At 44.7% G+C, this 23,827-nt stretch overlaps 1 protein-coding gene and 1 non-coding gene across 2 annotated transcripts in view; both read left to right on the forward strand.

The window, feature by feature from the left end:
* The window catches only part of BRD3 (bromodomain containing 3), a 123,678-nt gene that overhangs the window by 41,531 nt on the left and 58,320 nt on the right, over positions 1–23,827 (forward strand). The window contains exon 2 of the mRNA XM_038744949.1: positions 20,169–20,349. The gene's annotated coding sequence lies outside the window, so the exon portion shown is untranslated. The remainder of the gene's footprint in view (positions 1–20,168; positions 20,350–23,827) is intronic.
* Positions 934–1,071, forward strand: LOC119927639. The gene has a single exon (XR_005450623.1). It is a non-coding gene; the product is annotated as a small nucleolar RNA SNORA7 (small nucleolar RNA).

The following is a 23,827-nucleotide window of genomic DNA, read 5'->3' on the forward strand; positions in this document are numbered from 1 at the left end:
TGTCTGTTGTGTGACGGGAAAATCACTTAACTTCTCTCTGCCTCAGTTCCCTCATATGGAAAAAAAGAATTAAGACTGTGAGCCTTATTTGGGACATGGACTGTGTCCAACCCAATTACCTTATCTCTACCCCAGTGCTTAGTAAAGTGTCTAGCACATAGTAAGTTCTTAACAAATACCACAATTATTGTTATTAATAGAATTGTTTGATTAACTTTTTTGCTTTTGACACTGGTGGGTGGGGTGAACTGGCCGCATACTCTATTTGTGCTTCAGTTCCCTCAAGTTTGAAGAGAATGATAGCCCCCTTTCCCTCCCCTTGTTGTTTTGAGGAGAGATTGTGTCTGTAACTTCCACTAAGGGACTAGAAAGCAAGGATCGGTATCAGCTGAAAGTATTTTAGTACAAAACATAAAGAGGTTGCTTGACGCCAGGTGTGAGGGATTTCTTCAGTCAGCTGCCAAAAAGTTATAGCTGCAGGAGGACACGGTTTAATTGAAATAGTGGTATTTGAACTTGGCTTCCTGATTCCACATGTGGTCATTAGTACCAGAGCATTGAAGATTGTTTAAGGCTGGGATGGATTTGGTTGCCACAGATAAGTTTAGCATGTCTGGCTCTAAGGTTTTTGAGGTGGGCTCAGTGTATATTGCCCTCAATCAATCAAACAAGTATGTGTATTTGATTTGATACACACATAAACCTATGCACATATGTAAATAACTGTAACTAAAATTGCCCTTTTTCATTTCAAAATGTCATCGAGGTTATCTGCGGCTTAAGCTCTGACTTGGAGTTGAGCAGCATATTCCTAAGAAACCTGTTCTCCTGAAATGAGGTAAAAGCTACTTCGGGTAAGAGCATGTGTGTGCTTAATGAGGTACTAATTGACACCCAGTAAGAGGTTTTTGTTGTAATTTAGCAAATCTACTACCCCTCTCAGGATGGCACCTGGAGAGTTTCCAATACTCTACCAGTCTCTGCTACAGGAGGGAGAGTCAAGCAGAGGCCTACCCATTCCAGTCCTTGTTTGGCCAGTGGCAAGCGAGTGGAAGGCAATCTGCTACAGGTCAAAACCCACCTGTGCTGGGCAGCAGAGGCATGACAGACTCCAGGGTGGAGACTCAAGTTTACTGTGTGAAAGAAGGCAATTGTAAGCCACTTCTTTATTTTTACCAAGAAAACTCTATGGATACACTACCAGTACAATCGCAGATGGAGAGTGGGGCGTTCTGGGAGAGATGTGTCCATGGAGTCACTATGGGTCAGAGACGACTAGACAGCATAAGACTACAAGACAAGCGAGTCTTCTGAAAGAATACAGGGCATTTAAGCTTCCAACGTGAACAATGCTGAATAAAACAACAAGAGCATCAATCTGATCTGTAAGTTTCCCACCCGCTGGTTAAGGACCTGGGAAATGCCTGTTTATTTTTTCCTCTCTGGGGGCTAAGTTTAGTTTGTTAGCTTGAAAGTAACAGGGAATAAGATGCAGGCAAAGATAAGGTCCACCATTAAATCCCTACTTTCTGGGCAAAAGCACATTGTAAGCTCAATATGGGCCAGGAAAGTGTCTGCCAATTCTGTTGTATTATGCTCTCCCAAGTGCTTAGTACAGTGCTCTGCACAAAATAAGCACTCAATAAATACCATTGATTGAAAGTGCTGGAACCATTCCCTGAAAACCACTCTCTTCTGTTGTGCAATTAAGACTGTATTGTTATTATTAGTAGTATGGTATTTATTAAGTGCTTACTATGTGCCAGGCACTGCATTAAGCACTGGGGTGGATACAAGCAAACCAGGTTGGACACAGTCCCTGTTCCATGTGAGGCTCACAGTCTCAATCCCCATTTTACAGATGAGGTAACTGAGGCCCAGAAAAGTTACGTGACTTCCCCAAGGTCACACAGCAGACAAGTGGTGAAGTGGGATTAGAACCCATGACCTTCTGATTCCCAGGCCCATGCTCTATTTACTACGCCATTAATACCTCTATCCCCCTCTAGATTGTAAGCTTACTGTGAGCAGGGAACATGCCTAACAATTCTGTTATATTGTACGGTCCCAAGTGCTTAGTACAGTACTCTGCACAGAATAGGCCCTCAATAAATACAACTGATTGATTCTCTCCCAAGTGCTTAGTACAGTGTTCTGCACACAGAATTGTACTTTCCAAGTGCTTAGTACAGTGCTCTGCATTCAATAAGCACTCAATAAATATGATTGAATGAATGAATGAAAAGGCGATCAATAAATGCTCTGGAATAATCAATTAAGTTTGCGTCCACATTCCCCACATTGTTATTTTTACTCCTTATTTATTATATTAGTGAGTTTAAATCTAAAATTCATTTACTAGTCTTGTCTTCTTGCCTTCCCTTTCATTTCAGGATGGCTTTAACTGAGTCTAATAATAATAATAGCTTTAGCTGAGTCAACAGTTAATCATAGAAGTGATTCATTCATTCAATCGTATTTATTGAGCACTTACTGTGTGCAGAGCACTGTACTAAGCACTTGGAAAGTACAATTCTGTGTGCAGAACACTGTACTAAGCACTTGGGAGAGAATCAATCAGTTGTATTTATTGAGGGCCTACTCTTGGGAAGTACAAGTTGACAACGTATAGAGACGGTCCCTACCCAACAACGGGCTCACAGTCTAGAAGTGATGCAAAGGCTACTTTATTAGTGCAGCTAATGAATTTAATTGTGGCTAGAAAGACAAACTGGAAATACGAGGACTTTGATCGAGGGGACCTGATCTTCTCTTTTAGGCAGGAGATTGAACCAGAGGAAGGATCCTATTAAAACATTAAGTGCTCTGAGGCTAGAAATGACCATGCTTTTTCCAGTCTCACTTTCACACAGATTTCCAAGGGGCAGTAAGCTCATTGTGGGCAGGGAATGTGTCTGTTATATTGTTATTTTATACTCTCCCAAGCGCTTAGTACAGTACTCTGCACCCAGTAAGCACTCAATAAATATGATTGATTGTACTAACCTCATTGTGCCTCATTCTTGCCTGTCCCTGTGTAGACCCCCAGCCCACGTCCTTTCCCTGTCCTGGAATGCCCTCCCTCCACACATCCGCCAAGCTAGCTCTCTACCTCCCTTCAAAGCCCTACTGAAAGCTCACCTCCTCCAGGAGGCCCTCCCAGACTAAACCCCCCTTTTCCTCTGCTCCCCCTCCCCATTGCCCTGACTTGCTCCCTTTGCTCTACCCCCTTCCTGCCCCACAGTGCTTGTGTATATATGTACATATTTATAATTATCTATAATTTCATTTATTTATAATGATGCTACTGATGCCTGTTTACTTGTTTTGATGTCTGTCTCCCCCCTTCTAGCCTACTGAGCCCACTGTGGGCAGGGATTGTCTCTGTCGCTGAATTGTACTTCCCCAGCACTTAGTACAGTGCTCTGCACACCATAAGTGCTCAATAAATATGATTGAATGAATGAATTATTGACTGACTGACTGTGAGATCTGATTTCAAACAGAAATTCCTTACCATTGACCTTAAGGCATTCAATCAATTCTCGCTCTCCTGTCTTATCTCACCGATCTACTATAAACCAGCCGGTACTCTTGGCTACTTTAATACTAACCCACACACCATCTATCCTCAAAATATCCTCTGTTTTGCCTATCCTCAGCCCCACAGCACTTATGTACCTATCCATAATGTATTTATTTACTAATGTTCACTCATTCATTCATTCGATCATATTTATTGAGCGCTTACTCTGTACAAAGCACTTCCTCTGGCCTGGAATGCCCTCCCCCCACACATCTGCCAAACTCTTTTCCTCCCTTCAAACCCCTACTGAGAGCTCACCTCCTCCAGGAGGCCTTCCCAGACAGTCCCCTTTTTCTTCTCCTCCTCCCCTCCCAATCACCCCCCTGTCCTACCTTCTTCCCCTCCCCACAGGACTTGTATATATTTGTACAGATTTATTACCCTATTTATTTTGCTTGTACATATTTACTACTCTATTTTATTATTGATGTGCGTTTAGCTATAACTCTATTTATTCTGATGGTTTTGACACCTGTCTACATGTTTCGTTTTGTCTGTCTCCCCCTCCTAGACTGTGAGCCTGTTGTTGGGTAGGGACCATCTCTATATGTTGCCAACTTGTACTTCCCAAGTGCTTAGTACAATACGATTGAATGAAATGAAATACAATATAACAGACACATTTCTGACCACAACCAGCTTTGACTCTCCCTCTAGACTCTAAGCTCCTTGTAGACAGGGAGCATGTTTACCACCTCTGTTGTATGGTATTCTCCTAAATCCTTAGTACGGTGCTCTGCACATAGTAAGCATTTGATAAAACCCATTGACTGATTGGATCATGCTTATCAACTCTAAAGAAGTAGCATAGCCTAGTGGAAAGAGTGTGGGCGTGGGCATCAAGAACCTGGGTTTTAATCCCAGCTCTGCCACTTGACTGCTGTGTGACCTTGGGCAAGTCACTTTTCTTCCCTGGGCCTCAGTTCCCTCATCAGCAAAATGGGGATTCAATGCCTTTTTTTAAAAAAAATGGCATTTGTTAAGCACTTATTATGTCCCAGGCACTCTATCAAGTGCCGGCGTAGATACAAGTTAATCAGGTTGGACACAGTCCATGTCCCTCATGGGACTCACAAGTATTGTCCCATTACAGATAAGGTAACTGAGGCACAGAGAGTTTATCTCCCTCCTAGTTAGACTGTGAGCCTCATGTGGGACCCAATTATTTTGTATCTACCTCAGCACTTAGTACAGTGCTTGACAAATAGCACTTATTTTTATTTATTCTCTTTCAAGCACCTAGTTTAGTGCCTGACACACAGTAAGCATCCAAATAATAGTAATAATAATAATAATAATAATGGTATTTAAGTGCTTACTATGTGCCAAGCACTGTTCTAAGCCAGAAACAAGGTGATCAGGTTGTCCCGTGTGGGGCTCACAGTCTTAATCCCCATTTTACAGATGAAGTAACTGAGGCACAGAGAAGTTAAGTGACCCAGTTAAAGTGAAGTTGTGACACAGTTAAGTGACACACAAAATCACACAGCTGACAAGTGGCGGAGCCGGGATTAGAACCCACAACCTCTGACTCCCAAGCCCATGCTCTTTCCATTAAGCCACACCACTTCTCACAACACCATTGATTTATTGATTCCCAGTTTTGGTGCTGGGCAGGTTCTACTAGGGAGCTTAGACTGTTGCGGGCAGGGAATGCGTTTGTCATATTGTACTCTCCCAAGAGCTGAGTACAGTGCTCTGCAGACAGTAAGTGCTCAATAAATGTGATTTGATCGATCGATAGATAGTTCCATTGACTGGCGTTTGGCCAGTTGTTTTCTTGTTCCACATATGGTAGAATCCCCATAACCAGAGCTCCTCAGCATATGTTTTCTCCCCTAAGCATTTGGCCAAGCCCCCTCATTCTGGAATTTAGAGAATTTGCCTGATCGGGGGTTTCTGCACACTTCAACTACTCGTTGCATTTGGTGTTTAGAAGGACTACCTCATTGACCATATGGAGTGCCGGCAATTATTTCTTCATTAGCTGTGACTTGGATGCAAAAATGTTTCCTTGGAACATAAATGGAAATTGTGATTCTCTTGTTTTTCTCCTGGACCAAGATGCTAGCAGTGTATCAGATTAAAAGTAAGGGTGCCCCCACTCCCATTAGTATTCTTCAGTATTCTGCATTGAAAAACAATTCATCATATTATTTTTCTTTCATTCATTCATTCATATTGAGCGCTTACTGTGTGCAGAGCACTGTACTAAGCGCTTGGAAGATACAATTTGGCAAGAGATAGAGACAATCCCTACCCAAAATCAGTTCCCATACCCTTTTCCTTTCAAAATCCCGTGCAGAGAGAAGACAAGCCAATCCATGCTTTTCCAATTTATTTATCCTTCTGCTAGCTGAATTCATTATTTATACAGATAAACAGTTTGTACTTTTTTCTTCCCTTAAAAATGAGAAGTTTCTTTCTTTTGGGGAAAGTAATTACGAAAAAAAAAAAACACCCAAAGATCTCAGGCTCAGTTTGAACACTGCTTTAGTGAATGGCAAGGTTTTTAAAAATGCCATCAACAACCAAAAGCAACCAAATTACCTGTTGTAATTCCTCTTTGCCTTTAGCAGTGACTCCTCTGTAGATTCTAAGTTCCTTGAGGGCGGGATTCATGTGATACTCATTCAAGCACATAATAGGCACTTAGTACTTGGAACGATTCTCCCATTCACTTCTACTCGGGAATCCTCACCCTCATCTATTTTCAGTAAGGCTCACCAATAATCTTTGTCATTACCACTATCTCCAAAGACCTGCCTGGCCCTTTTCATTCTAGAGGATCCCAGAGCACTTTATCGGTATTATCTCACCCACTGCTAAAAAGCAGCATGGCTCAGTGGAAAGAGCACTGGCTTTGGAGTTAGAGGTCATGGGTTCAAATCCCGGCTCTGCCAATTATCAGCTGTGTGGCTTTGGGCAAGTCACTTAACTTCTCTGGGCCTCAGTTTCCTCATCTGTAAAAAGGGGATTAAGACTGTGAGCCCGCTGTGGGACAAGCTGATCACGTTGTAACCTCTCCAGTGCTTAGAACAGTGCTTTGCACATAGTAAGCGCTTAATAAATGCCATCATTAATCTATTAATTTAGCTATTAGGATGAATCTTCAAGGTCCCTAATGAAGTAGCACGCTTTGGACAGGACATAAAGATTCGCAGCATTAATCATTTCTGGTCCTGTCAGTAATTGTAAGGCTCTGAACAAATTCTTAGCGGATAAGTTATTCTTCATCTCCAGTTTCCCACTCTGTAGTTTCTGTAAATTCGAGGGGAGCCCTTACAAAACAGTTTTAGAACACTCCTGCAGCATGTCCGCACTGCCCTATTCATTTCCAGCGGTGGAGGGAAGGGAGAGAGAATACATCACGTACAAAAGCATCTTGGGCCGCAGGTCCCTGTGAAAAGGGCCTGCCTGGCTGCCTGGTTTGGCTCTTGCTAAGCCATTCATTTCCCGGCTTCTGGATCTTTATGTCAAACTCAAAGCCAGGCTTTCATTGTGGGTTTTTTTTTTAAGTATTTGATTTTGCCTCCCACTTATGTCAGCACAGGGAACATTTCCCAAACCTCTTTCCTGCCTCCTTTCCCTGCCCCACAAAGTCCAACCTCCATTTTATTTTATTTTTTCAAGAAAAGGAAGAAAAAGATCAGAAGGGAGATGCTGGCTGATGTAAGCCTTAAATCACATAAAGTCCAAGTGAGGGGCCCCTGCTGGGATTTTTGAGTCCAATCTCCAGCCCCAGTGTTGATGGTTCACTTGGTATCCAAGGGGGAATGTCCTTGATTTATGGCGACCTCATCTTTCCTATCTGGAAAACGGGCAGAATGCTTATAAAGAGTCTGCAGGACCACAGGCAAGAGGTGGAAGGAATTTGGGTGGCAAATAAAAATGCCTCCTTTAAAAGAACACCTAAATGTTGCACTGCAGGCAAATTGCTGCCCTCCCAGGCGAAATTCCTTCTACTACTTCATATTTAACCTGACATCTCTTGTAGAATCCAGGAGTCATTCCACACCAGACCATTTTGAGGTTTCCAGAGTTAGAACTGACGGTCTGATAAGGTAGAATAAAGGTGCCTCCTGTTTTTTAAGAGTTGATGGGTTCCACAGGGACCATCCACATGAACAAGGGATGAATATTCAAACAGTTGATTGCTTGGGAGGGAGACAATGAAGATGGAGAGAGAAGGAAGGGATTGCTGTTACATTCTCAGACATGCATTCTCTGCTCAGATGCAGTTCAGAAAATTTTACGAAGGATTCAAGGTTTAAATCAGTCTCTAAATCCCTCCCTTTCTTCCTGTAGTATTTTTCACAGATGCACACTTCCTTCTTCTTTCTTCTAGCCACCACCCTGGTTCAAGTCCTCCTCATTTCCTGGCTGGATTTCATTGCCCAGAAAAAATGGCGTCACCGTAGCACATGCACTGGCCAGGTGTGGATGGAGTCGCCATCCCGGCCCTGGGAGAGGCCATTAGACCCGATGAGGGATGGATGGTTCCTGGGTAAGGTGTAGTGGGCCTCGGAACCACTTGTCTGCCATGTGATCTTTAGGCAAGTCAATTTACTTCCCTGTGTCTTAGTTACCTCATCTGTAAAATGGAGATTGAGACTGTGAGCCCCACTTGGGACAGGGACTGTATCCAACCCAATTCGCTTGTATCCAGCCCAGTGCTCAGTACAGTAACAAATACCATAATTATTATTATTATATGGAATCAGGTTCTTTTTGCTTCAGAGAGGTGGAAATTGGAGTGGTAACTGATGGTGGGGGCAGTTTCACAGCCAGACAGTTGCTGAGATCAGAGCTTCCAAACTTGCTCAGAGATAGAAGTGACTGTGATTCTGCTCTGGCCTCTGAAATGATCAAGTCTGTCTGAATATTCCCTGCTTTGTTGCTGTTTCTGGCTGTCCGATCTGTCGGGGGTGGGGTGGACAACTGTGTATTTTTCGTTGTCGTGGCTGTTTCTCTTATTTTTAATAATAATAAAATTATGTTAATTATAACCATAACTGTGGAATTGGTTAGGTGCTTAGTATGTGCAAAACCCTGTACTAAGTGCTGGGATAGGTACAAGATAATCTTGTCAAACAAAGGCCCTGCCCACATGAGACTCACAGTCTTAAGTAGAAGGGAAATCAGGTATTTAATTCCAATTTTGAAGATGAGGAAACTGAGGCAGAGATAAATTAAGTCCCTTGTCCAAGGTCACAGGGCAGGCAAGTTTTGGAGCTGGAATTAGAACTCAGGTCCTTTATTTTTCTTCTTTTTTTGCAGTTTTGTTTTTCCCTCGGTTTTCACAAGAAAGTGGTACCAGGCTAAGCTACCCTTACTAAACCACCCTGAGTTTTGTACTCAATGATGGCTTACCAAGTGGGTTAGAGCATAACCGTCTGGGAGTCAGAAGGACCTGAGTTCTAATCCCAGCTCCTCCATATGTCTGCTGTGTGACCTTGGGCAAGTCACTTAACTTCTTTGCATCTCAGTTACCTCATCTGTCAAATGGGGATTAACAGTGTGAGCCCCATGTGGGACAGGGACTATTTCCCACCTGATTAACTTGTATCTACTCTAGTGCTTAGAACATTGCTTGGCACATAGTAAGTAAGCATTTTACAAGTACCATTATTATTATTATTATTATTATTATTATTATTATTATCATCATTATTATTCTGTTCCATGAGAACGGGGGAAATGTGGGTATCTATGAAGGCAGAAGGAAAGAACCACTAGACAATGAGCAGCTGAAGATGGTGTTCAGGGAGAGAAGAGGAGTAGGGGAAACTGTTTTTATAAAGTGTGAAAGGATGGGTTTTGTGAAGCATGTGAAAGACTAGTCTTGGCAGAAGAAGGTCAGGAACATGAAAAAGTAGATGTGGGAGCAAGCAGGAGCTGAGGAGGTGTGAGGGAGATTTGGAGGAGTTGGCACTTAATGGTTCAGTTTTGTCATCTGGCCTGAGAGAAGGAAGAGGTAGGGACAATGGAAGTTTAAAGAGAGATTATGTCTGGATTAATAATTAAGGCAGTGGGCATGTCTGTCTCCCACTCTCTAACAGTGCGGTAGGGTGGGAGGGGAGTCCCTCAAAGTTCAATTCCGAGTCCCCTTCTATTCTCAATCTACACTCACTCCCTTGGGCGCCTCATTCATTCTTATGGCTTCATTCATTCATTCAATCTTATTTATTGAGCGCTTACTGTGTGCAGAGCACTGTACTAAGCGCTTGGGAAGTACAAGTTGGCAACATATAGAGACAGTTCCTACCCAACAGCAGGCTCACAGTCTAGAAGAGGGAGACAGACAACAAAAGAAAACATATTAACAAAATAAAATAGATAGTATAGTAAATATGTACAAGTAAAATAAATAGAGTAATAAATCTGTACAAACATATATACAGGTGCTGTGGGGAGGGGAAGGAGGTGTGGGGGGGGAATGGGTAGGGGAAGGGGGTGGCTCAGTCTGGGAAGGCCTCGTGGAGGAGGTGAGCTCTTAGTAGGTCTTTGAAGGGAGGAAGAGAATAATAATGATGGCATTTATTAAGCGCTTACTGTGTGCAAAGCACTGTTCTAAGCACTGGTGAAGTTACAAGGTGATCAGCTTGTCCCACAGGGGGCTCACAGTCTTCATCCCCATTTTACAGATGAGGTAACTGAGGCCCAGAGAAGTTAAGTGACTTGCCCAAAGTCACACAGCTGACAATTGACAGAGCTGGGATTTGAAGCCCTCACCTCTGACTCCAAAGACCGTTCTCTTTCCACTGAGCCACCCTGCTTCAGCTACCACTGCTATGTGGAGGACTCTCAAATCTACCTCACTGGCCCTAACCTCTCTCCTCTGAAGTCACACACTTCCACTTGTCCTCAGGACATGTCCAAAACAAAATTTATCATCTTCCTTCCCCAATCCTTCCCTCTGTGTAACTTTCCTATCACCACTGACAATACCACTGTCCTCCCCTTCTCCCAAGCTTGAAACTTTGGTATTATTCTGATTCTTCTCTTTCAACCTCCACATTCAGGTTGTCACCAAATCTTGTCGGTTCTTCCTTCCCAACTCCAGAGGCTGTCCCTTTCTGCCCCTTTTAGACTGTGAGCCCACTGTTGGGTAGGGACTGTCTCTATGTGTTGCCAATTTGTACTTCCCAAGCGCTTAGTACAGTGCTCTGCACACAGTAAGTGCTCAATAAATACGATTGATGATGACTGATTGATTGATTCTGTCGTAACCTTTTTCCTCCCTCTCCGAGATGGCCGGTCATATTCATTCATTCAATCCTATTTGTTGAGCGCTTACTGTGTGCAGAGCACTGTACTGAGCACTTGGGAAGTCCAGGTTGGCAACATATAGAGACGGTCCCTACCCAACAACGGGCTCACAGTCTAGAACAGACCTGCATTCTTCCCATCTTCAAATCCCTTCCCAAGTCACATCTTTTTCAGGAGACCACCCTGAATCTTTACCCTCTAAGCACTTAGATGTATCTCTACTCTTCCCCACATCCTCTGGCAGCACACACACCCACCCACCACATTGTTGAGATCTGTGCCACAGTTATAATTATTATTACTCAGTGGGACCTTGTGGTATCTGGGGTCAGTGAAGTGACCCCCCCCCACCTTACCTCCTTCCCCTCCCCACAGCACCTGTATATATGTATATATGTTTGTACAAATTTATTACTCTATTTATTTTACTTTGTACATATTTATTCTATTTTGTTAATATGTTTTGTTTTGTTGTCTGTCTCCCCCTTCTAGACTGTGAGCCCACTGTTGGGTAGGGACCGTTTCTATATTTTGCCAACTTGTACTTCCCAAGTGCTTAGTACAGTGCTCTGCACACAGTAAACGCTCAATAAATACGATCGCCATTCTGGATCAGGGAATTTTTTTTTTTGATCCGTGGCCCTCATCTATAATATGCTTTTGGTTTGTGACTCTTCAGTTCAAGAGACTTGGCCACCCTGGTACTGTTGTATTCTGTGAAGTTGTCAGATCTGCTTACCTGCAATTTGAGTCCTTCCTGTATAACTGATTTAAGATTTTGCATCATTGAGGAAATGATATTTTATGTTCTTTCAGTGATTTTGAATTATAATTATGAAAAAAAAATTCAGAATTCTTGGAACCAAGGTCAGTCTAGATATATATATATATATATAGATAGATAGATAGATAGATAGATATACCAAAAATAGAAACATTCTATTTGTTTCTGTTCTATTAATAGGTAATAGAATGTTTCTACTATTAGAAAAATATGCCTCATTAATCACATCATTTGTAAACGAAAAAAGACATACATGAAGTTCTCATAGACTGTATTTACCCATTTGTAAACTTCAGATCACTCTTCTCCCCTTCAAAGCCTTATTCAATTCCCATCTTCAGGAGGCTTTCCCAAACTGAGCCTTCATTTCCCCTACTCCCTCTCCCTCCTGCATCGCCTTTGAACTTGGATTTGAACTTTTTATTCACCGCACCCTCAGCCCCAAGAACTTAGGTATGAATCCATAATTTATTTTAAAACTGTCTCCCCCGGCAGACTGAAAGCTCCTTGTGGGCAGGGAACGTGTCTACCAGCTCTGTTGTGTTCTACTTGCCCAAGCACTTAATACAATACTCTACTATGCAGTAAGGGCTTAATACAAACCATTGATTGACTGATTCTTTCTATTTCATGCTAACCCAAGCATTTGTTATATCCCAACTTGATTACTGCATCAGCCACTCACTCCCTGCTTCCAGGCTCTCCCCACTCCAGTCCAGGCTTCACTCCGCTGCCTGGATCATTTTTCTAAAATGTTGTTTTGGGCACATCACCCCACTTCTCAGAAAACTCTGTCTACCGATTCTTCTCCTCATCAGGCAGAAACTCCTGACTTTTGGCTTTAAGGAACTGAATCAGCTTTCTCCCTCTACTCGGCCTTAATCCTGTCCCACTACATCCCTGTCTTGTCGTATGCCGTCGAGTCATCTCCAACCCATAGCGGCTCCATGGACACATCTCTCCTAGAACGCCCCACTTCCACCTGCCACCCCTCTGGTAGTGGATCCATAGAGTTTTCTTGGTCAAAATCTGGAATTGGCCTACCATTGCCTCCTTCCGCGCAGTAAAATTGAGTCTCCATCCTTGACTGTAAGCGCTGGAAAGGTTACAAGGTGATCAGGTGGCCCCACGGGGGTCTCGCAGACTTCATCCCCATTTGACAGATGAGGGAACTGAGGCACAGAGAAGTGAAATGACTTGCCCAAAGTCACACAGCTGACAAGTGCCGACTTCTACTTCCCAAGCGCTTAGTACAGTGCTCTGCACTCAATAAGCGCTCAATAAATACGATTGAATGAATGAATGAAGTGGCGGAGCCGGGATTTGAACCCATGACCTCTGACAACGAAGCCCGGGCTCTTTCCACTGAGCCATGCTGCTTCTAAGCGCTGGGGTAGATACAAGGTGATCAGGTTGTCCCACGTGGGGCTCACAGACTTAGTCTCCATTTTACAGATGAGGGAACTGAGGCACAGAGAAGTTAAGCAATTTGCCCAAAGTCACACAGTTGACAAGGGGCGCAATCGGGATCAGAACCCACGACTTCCGACTCTCAAACACAGGGGAGTCTGGACTTGGAGCAGTTTGCCTTTCACTTACTAGCCACCGCCCAAGCTAGGAATGGAACGTGTACGCCTCTGCTTGACTCTCCCTCCTCTAGCCAAGACTGGTAGACTACTGGAAACTCTCCAGGTGCCATTCTGAGAGAGGCACTACATCCCAGCTCATACATTTTGTGTCTCTCGTGCCGTCTCACTCACTGTACTTTGTCCTCATCTCCAGCCTCTTTCTCACCCACCTCCCTCCCACCCAGCAGACCAGTGTTCTCCTCAACTTCAAGGCCCTTCTGAAATCACATCTCCTCCAAGACACCTCACCTGATTAATCTCTCTTCTTTCCGATTTCTTTCCCTCGAAGCTCGTTGTGGCCAGGGAACATGTCCACTAATTTTGTTGTATAGTACTCTCTCAAGTGCTTAGTACAGTGCTCTGCACATAGTAAGCGCTCAATAAATAGCATTGATTGATTAATGCCACTTCAGCAATTCCAGGTCACCCAAACACCCCCCCATCTCCAACTCCCCATAACACGTTGTTTCTCCCTATTTGAACTTGAGAAACAGCATGGTGTAGTGGGTAGAGCATGGCCCTGTGAGTCAGAAGGTCATGGGTTCTAATGCCGGCTCTGCCACCTGTCTGTTGAGTGACCTTGGGCAAGTCACTTCACATCTCTGGGCCTCAGTTTCCTCATCTGTAAAATGAGGATTGAGACTGTGAGTCCCACATGGGACAGGGAATGTGTCCAACCTGATTTGTTTGTATCCACTCCAGTGCATAGTACAGTGCCTGGCACATAGTAAGTGCTTAACAAATACCATCATTATTGTTATTTTACTGATTGTCTTCCTTGCTAGATTGTGATTTCCTTGAGAGCAGGGATCATGTCCACTATTCCTACTGAGCTAGATTGTGATTTCCTTGAGAGCAGGGATCATGTCCACTATTCCTACTATCCTTTCCCAAGCACCTAGTAGAGTGCTCTGCACAGAGTAAGTGTTTCATAAATACTGTCGATTAATTGATTCTTTAGTTGCCTGGCCTTGTGAAGGTGGTAGTTCCTGTAAAAGACTACAAAGCGTTGGGGAAACAAACGAAAATGAATGAGCCATACTACAGATCATAACTCTCTCATTTCAAAGCCCCTCTGAAATCAAACCTCCTCCAGGAGGCTTTTCCTGAAGAATAGATGGATCCAACACTGTGGTACATGTGGTTACGTGCTGGTACCAATTTGCTGCTGCGGGCACGTTCCACTGGGATTCTTTAGTGACACCTTGCTGAACGCAGCTGCAGAATCTATGTGCAGAGGCAGTTCAGCCCCTCCCCAGTGTCACTTGTTGGCAAATATGAACAGTTTTATTGTGCATGGTTTATTTAAGTGACTTTTAATTGGAGGGGAAAAAAGGAGACATGGACTTTTTGGATTCTTTTTTTGATCTGGCAGTCTAGATAATCACCATGCGTGTATAACAAATTAATAATACCAAAGTACCTTGAGGGGAAAGGCACTCATAATGATTAATGGGTTCCCACCCACACTTCTTTTGAACTAGCAGAAGGTATTGGCCATCCTGACTGAGGGTAATCTTTTCTTAGGAATGGATATGGGCAGGATACGGTCTTTCTCTTCAGTCCGTTCTGGTGGATTTCAAAAGGAAAAAGAAATATGGTCTTAGGCAATGTTTCTATTGTGTTTGTTTCTTCAACTCCTGTTCCCCAGGGATTTCTCCAGACACACAGATGGGGAGAGTGTCTCCCTGATGTCTGTTTGCTACGTGTTTTGGCCAGATGGGCACCAAATGAGCCTTCGGGGGGTAGAAGAGAGGAGCGAGGAGGAGAGGAGAAAGCGCCTGCTCAAGTCTCCCTATCCCAAAACAGTCTTTATGGGATTGTTTCTCTGTGAAGGCAGATATCACCACTCTCATCCTCAAGTAACATTAAACCACCTTTGGGTGACTGGAATGCAGCACATGTAGCACAGAGTGCCGCGGCCTGGGATTGAGAGCTGGGACTCCTGGTTTCTGACCTGGCTGCCACGCAGCGGTTCCTGACTTTCAGGTAGGAGGAATGGAAGGGATTCCGCAAGAGCAAATGGTTAGTCAACAGAGGAGACAAGCAGGACTGCCAGCAGTTGGCCATGGGCCATCTCTAATTTGATTTTTAGACCATCTATTAGAACTTTGTCACACCCACTGTTCCCCGTGGTGGGGCAGAAGTAGGCTAATCGCTGCCTAATAATCATAATAATGATGATGATGGTATTGGTTAAGCACTTACTATGTGCCAAGCACTGTTCTAAACACTGGGGTGGATACAAGGTAATCAGGTTGTCCCGTGTGGGGCTCACAGTCTCAATCCCCATTTGACAGATGAGGTATCTGAGGTACAGAGAAGTTAAGTGACTTACCCAAGGTCACACAGCAGACATGTGGCAGAGCTGGGATTAGAACCCACAACCTCTGATTCCCAAGCCCGGGCTCTTTCCACTAAGCCATGCTGCTTCTCCAATAATAACAGTGGTATTTGTCAAGCGGCGGGGTAGATACAACATAGTCAGGTCCCACATGGGGCTCCCAGTCTAAGTAGGAAGGAAAACAGGTATTGAATCCCCATTTTACAGATAAGGGAACTGAGGCACAAAGACGTTAAGTGACTTGCCCAAGGTCACACAGCAGGTATGTGGCAGAGAAGGGATTAGAACCCAGGTCTTCTGACTCCTAGGCCTGGGCTCTTTCAGGTACTTAGTACGGTGCTCTGCACACAGTAAGCGTTCAATAAATACCACTGATTGATTGATTGAATACTTGCCGAGGCTATGCCATCGATGGGGAAGGTTTATGACCAAAGCACCATGTGGGGGTACTTTGTGTCAGGAACAGACCCACTGAGAATCCTGAAAATAACCGGCTCACTCTCTCACTCTTCACTCTCGGCTTCAAGGCTGTCCATCCCCTCGCCTCCTCCTACCTCACCTCCCTTCTCTCCTTCTCCAGCCCAGCCTGCACCCTCGCTCCTTTGCCGCCACTAACCTCCTCACTGGGGCTCGTTCTCGCCTGTCCCGCCATCGATCCCCGGCCCACGTCCTCCCCCTGGCCTGGAATGCCCTCCCTCCACACATCTGCCAAGCTAGCTGTCTTCCTCCCTTCAAAGCCCTACTGAGAGCTCACCTCCTCCAGGAGGCCTTCCCAGACTGAGCCCCCTTTTTCCTCTCCTCCTCCCCCCCCCCCCCCCCACCTCCTTCCCCTCTCCACAGCACTTGTATATATCTGGACAGATTTATTACTCTATTTATTTTACTTGTACATATTTACCATTCTATTTACTTTGTTAATGATAATAGTAATAATAATAATAATGGTGGTATTTGTTAAGTGCTTACTATGTGCAAAGCACTGTTCTAAGCGCTGGGGGGATACAAGGTGATCAGGTTGTCCCACTTGGGGCTCACAGTCTTAATCCCCATTTTACAGATGAGGTAACTGAGGCACAGAGAAGTTAAGTGGCTTGCCCAAGGTCACACAGCCGACAAGTGGCAGAGCCGGGATTCGAACCCATGACCTCTGACTCCCAAGCCCGCGCTCTTTCCACTGAGCCTAGCTTTAATTCTATTTGTTCTAACGATTTTGACACCTATCTATATGTTTTGTTTTGTTGTCCGTCTCCCCCTTCTAGACTGTGAGCCCGTTGTTGGGTAGGGGCCGTCTCTATATGTTGCCAACTTGTACTTTCGAGTACAAGTACTCGAGTACTTGTACTAGTACAGTGCTCTGCACACAGTAAGCGCTCAATAAATACGATTGAATGAATGAATGAACCGGCTAACGTGGGTGACAAGGTAGCTACTGTATCAACCGCCTGCAGGCCTTTGATGTTATGGTACATCTTCGACACAACGCTACGATCACTTTGACTCTAAATGGTTTTTTATATAAAGTGTCTCAATCTGCTGCCCCCCTGCCTGCCTACTTTCTTGTTTCACTCACTGCCCAGAGGGAACCGGACCGGCTGCAATTTATTCATTCATTCAATTGTATTTATTGAGCACTTACTGTGTGCAGAGTACTGTACTAAGCGCTCGGAAAGGACAATTTGGCAACATATAGAGACGCTCCCTACCCAATAACGGGCTGGGATGAGACAGTGAGTGGGGCTGTGCAAACCACTGTCATTGTAATCAATTTCTCCGTGCGGATTCTTGCTCCCAAAGTCTTTGAGACCGTACCAAAATTTCCCATTCATTTATGACAAAAGACTCCAATAAGTCCTCGGCAAAACTTTTTTTTATGGTATTAAGTGGTTACTATGTATCAGGCACAGTACTAAGCACTGGGATGGATACAGAGGGGTCGAGCGTGGCTCACTGGAAAGAGCACGGGCTTTGGAGTCAGAGGTCATGGGTTCGAGTCCTGGCTCCGCCACATGTCTGCTGTGTGACCTTGGGTAAGTCACTTAACTTCTCGGAGCCTCAGTTACCTCATCTGTAAAATGGGGATGATGACTGTAAGCCCCACGTGGGACAACCTGATCACCTTGTATCCCCCACCCCAGCGCTTAGAACAGTGCTTTGCACATAGTAAGCGCTTAACAAATGCCATCATTATTATTATTATACACGGTAATCAGGTTGGACCCAGTCCATGTCCAACGTGGCGCATACTGTCTTAATACCCATTCTGCAGATGAGGGAACTGAGGCACAGAGAAATGAAATGACTTGCCTAAGGCCACATAACAGACAATTGGTGGAACCAGGATCAGAACCCAGATCCTTTTGACTCCTAAGCCCGACTTCTATCCACTGTTTCTCTACTGTTGTAGAGCAGTGAGAATCTAGCCAACGGCTTATGGAAAGAAAGGGGTCTGAGTTGGGCTTGTGAAGAACAGTCCTCTTACAAAGCAGCATGGCCTAGTGGCGAGAGAACGGGCTTGGGAGCCAGAGGGTGTGGGTTCTAATCCCAGCTCCGCCACTTGTCTCCTGGGTGACCTTGGGCAAGTCACTTCACTTCTCTGTGCCTCAGTTACCTCATCTGTAAAATGGGGATTGAGACGGTGAGCCCCACGTGGGACAACCTGATTACCTTGTATCTACCCCTTGTTTCTGTTATTATTAAAGGATCAAGTCGTTATTGAACTGGTGACTGGGAAGTATCCAGAATAGGAAAATGTGTCTGTCCAGTCAGAGAAACACCTCTCTCGAGGTCAGGCTCTGCCCCCAAAACCACAGTGCCTGCAGGGCACTGAGATGTAGCATTAAGGCAGCAGTTTTATACCTCCGGCCCACATCCTCCCTCTGACCTGGAATGCCCTCCCTCCACACATCCGCCAAACTAGCTCTTTTTCTCCCTTCAAAGCCCTACTGAGAGCTCACCTCCTCCAGGAGGCCTTCCCAGACTGAGCCCCATTTTTCCTCTCCCCCTCCCCACCCCCCCGCTCTACCTCCTTCCCTTCCCCACAGCACTTGTATATATTGGTACAGACTCTATATTACTTGTACATATTTACTATTCTATTTATTTTGTTAATGAATTTGACACCCATCTACATGTTTTATTTTGTTGTCTGACTCCCCCTTCTAGACTGTGAGCCCATTGTTGGGTAGTGACCGTCTCTATATGTTGCCAATTTGTACTTCCCAAGCGCTTAGTCCAGTGCTCTGCACACAGTAAGTGTTCAATAAATACGATTGAATGAATGAATGAATACTTCAGGTCACCGTATTGGACTTGAAATTAAATTACACGTGTCTCAGCCAAGGGCTCGTTTACCAAAAGCACCTCGGCCACCACCACACTCTGGAGGCATTCACATGTTAATTAGCAACTGTGCTTTCTTGGAATAATAACTGTGGTATTTGCTAAGCTCTCACTATGTGCCAGGCGCTGTACTAAGCCCTGGGAGGGACACAAGTAAGTCGGGTTGGACACAGTCTCAATCCCCATTTTACAGATGAGGGAACTGAGACAAAGAGAAGTGAAGTGACTTACCCAAGGTCCCGCAGCAGACAAGTGGCAGAACCGGGATTAGAACCCAGGTCCTTCCGACTCCCAGGCCCGTGCTCGATATATCCACTATTCACTTTCTAGACTGTGAGCCCGCTGTTGGGTAGGGAGCGTCTCTATATGTTGCCAACTTGTACTTCCCAAGCGCTTAGTACAGTGCTCTGCACACGGTAAGCGCTCAATAAATACGATTGATTGATTCAGTCTGCTCCTCCACACTATAAACCCTGTGGTAGTCTCTTAGAGGTATGTGTATGCCGAGATGATTCAACCAACTATTTGGTAATAATAATCATGGTATTTGTTAAGCGCTTACTATGTGCCAAGCACTGTTCTAAGCGCTGGGATAGATACAAGGTAATCAGGTTGTCCCACATAGGGTTCACAGTCTTCATCTCCATTTTCCTGATGAGGGAACTGAGGCACAGAGAAGTTAGGTGACTTGCCCAAAGTCACGCAGCTGACAAGGTTCAAATCCCGGCTCCACCACTTGTCAGCTGTGTGACTTTGGGCAAGTCACTTCACTTCTCTGGGCCTCAGTTCCCTCATCTGTAAAATGGGGATGAAGACTGTGAGCCCACGTGGGACAACCTGATCACCTTGTAAATTCCCCAGCGCTTAGAACAGTGCTTTGCACATAGCGCTTAATAAATGCCATTATAAAAGTGGTGGAGCTGGAATTAGAACCCGTGACCTCCGACTCCGACAAGTTGCCAACTTGTACTTCCCAAGCGCTTAGTCCAGTGCTCTGCGCACAGGAAGCGCTCAATAAATATGATTGAATGACTCCCAAGCCCAGGCTCTTTCCACTGAGCCACGCTAGGGTTACTCCAGGCTCAATTATGGGACAATTTCTGGATACATTTCTGTTGCTCACGACTACCTTCCTCCACCTTCCCCAAAAGCAAAACAGTTGCTCTTCCTCTCGCTCCCTCCTTTTTTTTGGTTTAATTTTGTTTTTTTCATTAGGGCTTCCCCGGTAAATGCATAAGCCGAACGAACTTTTCCTGTGAGCGCCCTCCAGTCGTACCCTTACAGATGGTGGAGGCGGGCAGGGGGTGAGTAAAATGGAGAGAAGGAGGGAGGAAGCGAGCAGAGTGCCTACAGGACGAACCAAAGGTGCACCGGCGTCTCCTATATAATAATTACGGTATTTGCTCATTCATTCATTCCATCGTATTTATTGTGTGCTTACTATGATGATGATGGCATTTGTTAAGCGCTTACTATGTGCAAAGCACTGTTCTAAGCACTGGGGGATACAAGGCGATCAGGTTGTCCCATGTGGGGCTCACAATCTTAATCCCCATTTTCCAGATGAGGTAACTGAGGCACAGAGAAGTTCAGTGACTTGCCCAAAGTCCCACAGCTGACAACTGGCGGAGCCGGGATTTGAACCCATGACCTCTGACTTCAAAGCTCGGGCTCTTTCCACTGAGCCACGCTGCTTCTCTATATGCAGAGCACTGTACTAAGCGCTTGGAAAGTACAGTTCAGCAACAGAGACAATCCCTACCCACACCAGGCTTACGCACTTACTAGGTTCCAGGCACTGTACTGAACGCTGGGATGGATACAAGCATCGTGGCTTAGTGGAAAGAACCCAGGTTTGGGAGTCAGAGGCCATGGGTTCTAATTCCGCCTCCGTCCCTTGTCAGCTGTGGGACCCTGGGCAAGCCACTTCGCTTCTTTGGACCTCAGTGACCTCATCTGTAAAATGGGGATAAAGATTGTGAGCTCCATGTGGGACGACCTGATTACCTCGCATCTACCCTAGCATTTAGAACAGTGCTTGGCACATGGTAAGCGCTTAACAAATACTATCATTGGTATTATTATTACCTCGTATCTACCCCAGTGTTTAGAACAGTGCTTGGCCCAGTCATTCATTCAATTGTATTTATTGAGCACTTGTGTGTGCAGAGCACTGGCACATAGTAAGCACTTAACAAATACCATCATTGTTGTTGTTATTCCCTCATATCTACCCCAGTGTTTAGAACAGTGCTTGGCCCATAGTAAGCGCTCAACAAATACCATTGTTGGAATTAATAATAATAATGGCATTTATTATGCACTTACGGGTTCTAATCCCACCTCCGCCACCTGTCCGCTGTGTGACTTTGGGTAAGTCACTTAACTTCTCTGTGCCTCAATTCCCTCATCTGTAAAACGGGGATGAAGACTGTGAGCCACCCGTGGGACAACCCTGATAACCTTGTATCTATCCCAGCGCTTAGAACAGTGCTTAGCACATAGCACTTAACAAATACCATCATTATTATTATTATTACTGCTATTCTATGAGGAAATCGGGTCGGGCCCAGTATTCAGGGCATTTCATTTGTTGATCCGGTCCCCGGAGAGGTGGAAAGTCTCTCCCGAGGCCCAGCGGGGAATTGCTCAACTTGGGCGGCCCACATTTCATCCCTTCCTTCCTTCCATCCTATTTATTGAGCGTTTACTGTGCATCAATACCACCAAAATAGATAAATTCGTTCATTCATTCATTCAGTCGTATTTATTGAGTGCTTATTCATTCATTCATTCAGTTGTATTTATTGAGTGCTTACTGTGTGCAGAGCACTGTCCTAAGAGCTTGGAAAGTACAATTCAGCCATAAAGAGAGAACATCCTTCCCCAGCAACGGGCTCACAGCCTAGCGGGGGGAGACAGACAACCAAACAAGTCGACAAGGCATCAACAGCACCCAAATAGGAAAATAGAATTATATTTATATACACATCATTAATAAAATTGAGTAATCAATATGTACACATATACACAAGTGCTGTGGGGCAGGGAGGGGGTGGGGGTGATGGGGAGGAGGAGCGGAGGAAAAGGGGGCTCAGTCTGGGAAGGCTTCCTGGAGGAGGTGAGCATTTCCATTCATTCATTCATTCGTATTTATTGAGCGCTTACTGTGTGCAGAGCACTGGACTAAACGCTTGGGAAGTACAATTCGGCAACATATAGAGACGGTCCCTACCCATTCAATCATTCATTCATTCAATTGTATTAAGTGCTTACTGTGTGCAGAGCACTGGACTAAGCGCTTGGGAAAGGAAAATTCAGCAACAGATAGAGATGGTCCCTACCCATTCATTCATTAATTCAATCGTATTTATTGAGCACTTACTGTGGGCAGACCGACCACTGTACTAAGCGCTTGGAAAGTACAATCGGGCAACAAATAGAGACAATCCCTACCCAACAATGGGCTTACAGTCTAGAAGGAAGCAGCGTGGCTCAGTGGAAAGAGCCCGGGCTTGGGAGACAGAGGTCGTGGGTTTGAATACCGGCTCGGCCACTTGTCTGCTGTGTGACTTTGGGCAAGCCACTTCACTTCTCTGGGCCTCAGTTGCCTCATCTGTAAAATGGGCATGAAGACTGTGAGCCCCACGTGGGACAACCTGATCGCCTTGTATCTACCCCAGCGCTTAGAACAGTGCATGGCACATAGTAAGTGCTTAACAAATACCATCATTATTATTATTAGAAGGGGGAGACAGCAAAACAGAACAAATAGACATCCCTCTCCACCACCCCTCCCACTTCGTTAAGCGCTTAGAACAGTGCTTGGCACATAGTAAGTGTATAACAAACACCATTATTGTTATTATTACAGACCGGGCACTGTACTGAGCGTCGGATGCGTCTAGGGGCTGGAAAAGCAAGGAGCGTGGCTTAGAGAAGCAGTGTGGCTCAGTGGCAAGAGCCTGGGCTTGGGAGTCAGAGGTCATGGGTTCTAATCCCGGCTCCACTTGTCAGCTGTGTGACTTTGGGCCAGTCACTTCACTTCTCTGGGCCTCAGTTCCCTCCTCTGTCAAATGGGGATGAAGACTGTGAGCCCCACTGGGGACAACCTGATCACCCTGTAACCTCCCCAGCACTTAGAACAGGGCTTGGCTAATAGTAAGCCCTTAACAAATGCCATCATCATTCATTCAATCGTATTTATTGAGCGCTTACCGTGTGCAGAGCACTGTACTAAGCGTTTGGGAAGTACAAGTCAGCAACAGAGACGGTCCCTACCCAACAACGGGCTCACAGCCTATTTAAAGGCAAAGGGGGGTTATTATTAGTGTTATTATTATTAGTAGTATTAAAGGGAAAGGGGGCTATTATTAAAGGGAAAGGGGGGGTTATTATTATTATTGTTATTATTATTAAAGGGAAAGGGGGGCTATTATTATTATTATTAAAGGGGAGGGGATATTACTATTATTAAAGGGAAAGGGGGTTTATTATTATTATTATTAAAGGGAAAGAGAGGTTATTATTATTGTTATCATTAAAGGGAAAGGGGGTTATTATTACTACTGAAGGGAAAGGGGGGTTATTATTATTATGAAAGGGAAAGGGGGGCTATTATCATTGTTATTATTATTATTACTGGAAAAGGGGGGTTATTATTACTAAAGGGAAAGGGGGTTATTATTATTATTATTCTTACTAAAAGGAAAGGGGGTTATTACTATTATTATTATTAAAGGGAAAGGGGGTTATTATTACTGAAGGGAAAGGGCGTTATTATTATTATTATGAAAGGAAAAGGGGGGGTTATTATTATTGTTATCATTATTAAAGAAAAGGGGGGTTATTATTATTATGAAAGGGATAGGGGA

This window comes from Tachyglossus aculeatus, chromosome 4 (assembly GCF_015852505.1).
Source record: "Tachyglossus aculeatus isolate mTacAcu1 chromosome 4, mTacAcu1.pri, whole genome shotgun sequence".
In the NCBI taxonomy this organism is placed as follows: domain Eukaryota; kingdom Metazoa; phylum Chordata; class Mammalia; order Monotremata; family Tachyglossidae; genus Tachyglossus; species Tachyglossus aculeatus.